Source organism: Malania oleifera, chromosome 9 (genome assembly GCF_029873635.1).
Source record: "Malania oleifera isolate guangnan ecotype guangnan chromosome 9, ASM2987363v1, whole genome shotgun sequence".
Lineage (NCBI taxonomy): Eukaryota > Viridiplantae > Streptophyta > Magnoliopsida > Santalales > Ximeniaceae > Malania > Malania oleifera.
Window position 1 is genome coordinate 88,561,954 of NC_080425.1, and position 6,414 is coordinate 88,568,367.

Sequence of the window (6,414 nt, forward strand, 5' to 3'; positions counted from 1 at the left end):
TCCCGTTTTTATTCTTTAGTTCATTACTTGTTAGTTTTAGGACTTCAACTTGCATGCTATTTAATTTGTTAAAAGTAAAATCAAACAATTTTGAAAATCCGAATCTGAACTAAGTTCAGTACATCTTTAATTTCGATTGGAAGAACGTAAAATCTGAGATTAAAACGCATTCCCTGAGGAGACGATCTAGCCATTGGGCTTAATATTACACGACAGAACTCCTATACTTGGGATAGCTCTCGAGCTGCTCATTTTTTGAGTGAGTCAGTAGATGCTGTGATTCATGTTAGCTCAGATGTCGTTATTATGTATGATATGCAAGAACTCATGAAATATTAACATGTCAAATATTATTATGATTATGAAATTGTAGTAATCGGAAAAAATAAAATTTAAAATAATAATAATAATAATAATAATAATAAAATAAAATAATTAAAGTAACAAGTAAAATGAATAGTATGATAAGGAATATATATATATATATATATATATATAAGTAAGTTATTATGATATACATTTAATATATAAGTTAAAGGTATATATATAAAGTGTAAAAGTTTCTCCAAGAAGCTTTACTTTAATTAATAGTTAGTATGATATATATATATACATAATAGTGCAAGCTTCTCCACGAAGCTTGCTTTAATTTTGGAAGTGCACTCTCTCTCTCTCCTCTCTCTCTCTCTCTCTCTCTCTCTCTCTCTCTCTCTCTCTCTCTCTCTCTCTCTCTTCGATTTCAGGCCAGTTTTACGCCGGATCGACAAACCGAAGCCACCATAACGCTCCTGGCGAAGTTCTCTACAAATCTGCCAGAGCGGATCGTTGGAGAAAGTAATTTGGAAATCATCCCTAAGTTGAGGTAAGGCTTTTTAAGTCAAATTTGAAGTTGTGTCAGTTGAAAAAAGTGTTATACACGTTGACATATTAAAGTTTAATACTGGGAGTTTTCGTTTCCAGGGATGTTAATTGGGAACGTTAGGAATCATCCTTAAGTTGAGGTAAGACTTTTTAAGCCGAATTTGACTTAGTAGTAGTTATAGAAAATGTTGTACGTACGAAAATACTGAACTTTAATTCTATGAGTTTTCATTTTCAGGGTGTTGAGTTGAGAACCCTGTGGGTACGGGGAAGATTTTCTTAGGGGCTTTTCAGGAATCAGGTAAGGGGATAAATTAAGCTAGTTTTTTTTTTAGAAAATGTATGTATATATATATATTTAGCATTTGATTTGTGGAAAATGTATATATATTTATATATAAGATTTATATTTGGAAAATATTGTTCAAATGATAATATGTTGAATACGTGGAAAATTTGTTCAGTGTGGCATGAGTATAAAAATGTTGTGAAATACTGTTTTTTGGGAATGTGGATGATATGAATTTTTATGATGGAAAACTGGCATACGGGCCGAGATATTTATATATATATATATATGTGATTTGCCGGCGTACGAGCCGTGCTATGTGGATATGTCTGCCGGCGTACGGGCCGTGCTATGTGGATATGTTTGCCGGCGTACGGGCCATGCTATGTGGATGAGATTTGCCGACCTACGAGCTGAGCTATGTGATTTGCTAGCGTACGGGCTGTGTTATGTGATTTGCCGACGTACGGGCTGAGCTATGATAAAATGTGAAATACCGACGTACGGGCCAATGATTTTCATGATATATGTATATGTGAAAAATGATATGAATGATTTGATAATTAATGATATGAGTTATCCATGTATCACGATTTTAGTATATGTATATGATATCAGAACCTGGTTGGTTTGGTCTAGGCTAGCACTTGCACAGTACTGTTGCTATGTGTCCATGGTCCTCATGATCATGATATATGTGTTAACCCCGCTGTACGGAGTGGTGTGAGATTGGATGGTCGATGTGGTTATTTTCAAGAAGTGTGCTGTTATCGCTCCTGGTGTACGGACCAGTCTTGGTAGACCCATCGGACCTACAAACTACTGTTTGACTTGGCAGTGGTCGGCCAACCATTGTCAGGTCCCGCCTTCGGGCCACACAACCCAGTTATGTGGGAGATATACATGACAACAGTTAGCTAACCTACCAGGATTGTTTTATGTTATTATTATTGTATGAGATGAGATATGTTTATGAAAATGCAGTATATTCTGTCATGTGTTGATATATATATGTATGTTTTCCCATATTTGATAAACAATATTGAATATGTTATGTATGGTATATGTAGAACACAGAATACTCATGTTGCCACACACTGGTATTAGTTTATTTCCCTTACTGAGAGGTGTCTCGCCCCTAAATCTTATTAACTTTTCAGGAGCCCCAGATAGGAGAGTAGGAAAAGCCCCACTAATATAGTACGGTTTATTTGCCTTTTTTAAAGGGTAAGTTTTTGTAGGGACTGTTAGATTTTGTGGGGATGTCCTTAGTTATGGTCTTGGAATGTATATATGGAAATATTGTGGATTATAGCAACTCTGGTATATTGTAATATATGGTATTGAGATGTACATTATTATATATTTTCCGCTGCTAGGGCTTCTACTGTATGTTCTGATTTATCCCTGGTACCCACGGGTCCAGGTGGATTGTGACCTGTTGAGTTGGAATGTGGTATTGATTTTATGATGATATTATAAAAAAAAAAATGTGAAAATGAGTAGGTCGTGACAGAAATAGTTATGTACCAGTATATGAAACGTACTATATGTATCAGAACCCGGATGACTTAGTTTAGTTTTTACGATGCACGGTACCGTAGCTAACAAGTACCAGTTCAAATTCATGCTCATGATTAGTTCTACCACACATCTTATGTAGAGTGTGGGAGATGACAGTTGATATGGTTTCATGGTAGTGCAAGTGTCCCCTTGACAGTTCGTACCAGGAGGGGCAAACTCATCATACTTACAGACTCATGTTTGACTTAGCGTGGTCGGTTAGCCATTACTAGGTCCTGCGTTCGGGCCGCACAACCCAGTCATGTGGGGGTAATACATGACATCAGCTGGCTATCAATCCTGAGTATTATCCATGTATTGAACAGTTATATAATATGATTTTCATGTACATAAATTTAGTATGTTATATCATATTATGATGAATCGTGTTTTACTCAGATACAATACAAACAATTTTCACCAGATATGATTTATGTACTGATATCATGCATAACACGAAAATACTCATGTTGCCACACACTGATGTTAGTTTATTTCTCTTACTGAGAGGTGTCTCACCATAACATTTTAACATTTCAGGAAATCCAGATAGAGGGGCGGATAGGGCTCCGCGGTGGTAGAGTTTGATCGAGCTACCCTGTCAGAAGGGTAAGTTGTGGAGCTAGGATTAGTTTAGTTTTGGGTTATGATCCTAGGTTATCTTTTTGGTCCTTTTGGGATGTTTGTATATATATATTTGACGGATTAGTAGCACTCTAGTATTGTGCCTGTTTGGATGGTATGTATGTAATTTATGTTTTCCGCTGCTTAGTGTTGGCCTTACAAGGCTTAAAACCTTGTTATCTTGTTTTGATGCTAACAAACAAGTGAAATTTAATGTATTTGTGTGAGTAATGATGTTTCAGGGCTCATATATGAGAAAGCAAAGGTCAAAGTGCTCAAGAGGATCAAATGAAGCTTAAATGAGTCAAAGCATGGATTTAAATATGATATATGAAACCTTGAAGAATATGAGGACATGAATGAGTTGTTGAAAGCCAAGGCATATTAAAGTCCAAAGAGCCAAAGAAAATCAAAGTGAGAAAGTTCAAAGAATATGAAAGCTTGAAGCTTGAAGAAACAAAACATGAAGACTCAAGAACATAGAATGAGAAAAGTTTTAGAATTTTTCATGTAAGTACTTTAAATGTTTAAAATATCGTTTGCAATATTTTGAAGCTCTTAGGTTAACTTCTTGGACCTAAATACCTTTTAAAATATCTGTAAAATAATTTTATAAAGTCAAAAATTATTTTAAAAAGGTTAGAGTCATTTTTGGAATGAAAAGCATCAAAAAGGGTATTTCCATTTGCTGTTAGTTTTTATACAGCCGTATTCAGGTGCATTTTTTACTATCAAAACCTCATTATTTTGAAAAGTGGTCAACATAAAAGTTATAGTATTTTTTCTTAGATTTCGTTTGACACTAAGAACACCTAATTTGGAGTTATACATAAAAAGTTATGGCTAAAACACTAAAGCGGGGTCACTGTTGTCAGTCAGCTGAACACTGTTCACGGGAGGGACTTTAGATGACTGAACAGATGACTTCAGACGACTGAAGATTAAGTTTAGTCGACTGAAGATTTTCTGGACAGAATATATAGCAAGCAGTAGCAGTTCAGATGACTAAACTTGTAACTTCAGTCAACTGAACACTGTTCAACGGACAAAAATTTTAAAACTCTTGTTTTTAAAATATAGCCGTTTGAGTTCTAAACTTTCTAAAATTTTGGGAAACTCTCAAAGGAAACTTTTGCAACATGGAAACAAGTTTGAAAGCCTATAAATACATGGTTTTGCAAATCAAAACATATCCAAGAATTGAAAAATCTGCTTGTAAAGCTGAAAGTATTCTTGTTCTTCCAAATCTCTCTTGTTCACTCATTGAAAAATTATTTTGTTGAGAATTCTGAAGTGCTGATCCTTCTTTCTCCGAGTTCCTACTGTTAATCCTCTTCTAAGAAGGATATTGGTGAATTCTACTGTAACACCCTGACCCCGAGGGGCTTGGGATATTAACTTTTTACTACTAATTTACAGCGGAAGCAAATAAACTCAATTATTATTAAACCAGAGCACTAATTATCCACATTACAATCATTTATTTCAAAAGAAGAAAAATTTCATAAGCATAAATATCTGACATCATACTAATATTTCTAAACAATCTTTATTTTTCTATCCCCACCCACATGCTTGCTAAGCCTGATTTCTAACATGCTCTTCAGAGTTATCTGAAATAAAAATATGATTGAAGTGAGACGACGCTCAGTAAGTAAATAAGATTATTATTAGTGTGTGGCAAAAATGAGCTTTTTAAAAATTTCGTAAAACAATATTTAATATTATAACTTCAAAACTATCTTTAGGATAAATATAAATTAAAAAATTTCTGCATAAAACTTTTACCATCAACTATAACAGTAAAATTTTATAATCATATACTATAACTTTTAAATTAAACTTTTAACTTTAAAATTGTATAAATATTTAATGATAAATATACATATACTTTTTCTTATACGTTTTCTTTAGATCGTCATTTAAGCACTAGAATGATCCTTTTCAGGTAAACTTACATTTTTCTTTCAAATCATCAGTAACTTTGTACACGTAATTAACTATGTATAAACATATATTGTAAAAACCACCCTTAGGCTTATTTGCCGTAAGTCATGTTTACCCCCATGACTGGGTTGTGCGGTCTGAAGACTGGACTTACCTGGATGGCCGACCAAACTAAATCAACGTACGTAAACTTTAAGTGAGATTTTCTTTATTAAGTCCTGGTCCGGAACCAGGTGTGCACTCAGGAGAAATCCACTAACATAAATAATCACTCTGTAAACAGTGTGGGTGCACTCTGATCTGTATAAACTTTAAGCTACGGTACCGAGCATCTGTAACTTTGAACTTTCGTTGCCATAAGGGGTTTTAAAATCATCTTATTATAATTTATACAATTTAAAATAATATCGTGAAAATCTCATCTTTACTCATATTTTCATAAAGAAATGTAACGTAAAAATAAACTCATGTCACACAAATTTTGTGTTAGAAATATATATAATTTTATTTTTGAATAGAAATAAATGCTGAAAATTTACCCGAGGGGATTAGAGCATTTCTTAACCCAAAAGTAGATGCAAGTATGTTAAAGATAGAACTTGTATAATTAAATACGCGTAAAAATAAACTCATGAAAATTTTGTAGAACTAATTAACATAATTGAAATTTACTTATAAAATAAATTCGGGTATGAATTTTAAATAAAAAAAAACTAACATAATCAAAATTTACTTACAAATAAATTCGGGTATAAATTTTGAATAGAAATACTAACATAATCAAATTTACTTACCTTCTTTTTTTACCGCGTACTACGAACACAATAACTATCTTTAAGAAATGAGATCGGAAAGTGATTGAGAACTTATTTAAAAATTCTCTCTCCACCACAATTTCTTTCACTCACTAATCCTTCTTTTCCTTGGAAAATTGTTGTGAAAAATGAAGGTTGAGAGCTCCCTATTTATAGGAAAATTTTGGGGAAGAAATGAAATTTATAAAAATGTGGGGAGATTAGTGAAATTATAATTTTAAAAATTAAAGAATGGGCAAGGTATGGGTTGAGTATGGAATAGGGATGGAGGCCATGTGGGAGTGCTTGCCACCATTCCCATTAAATAAATTTTTT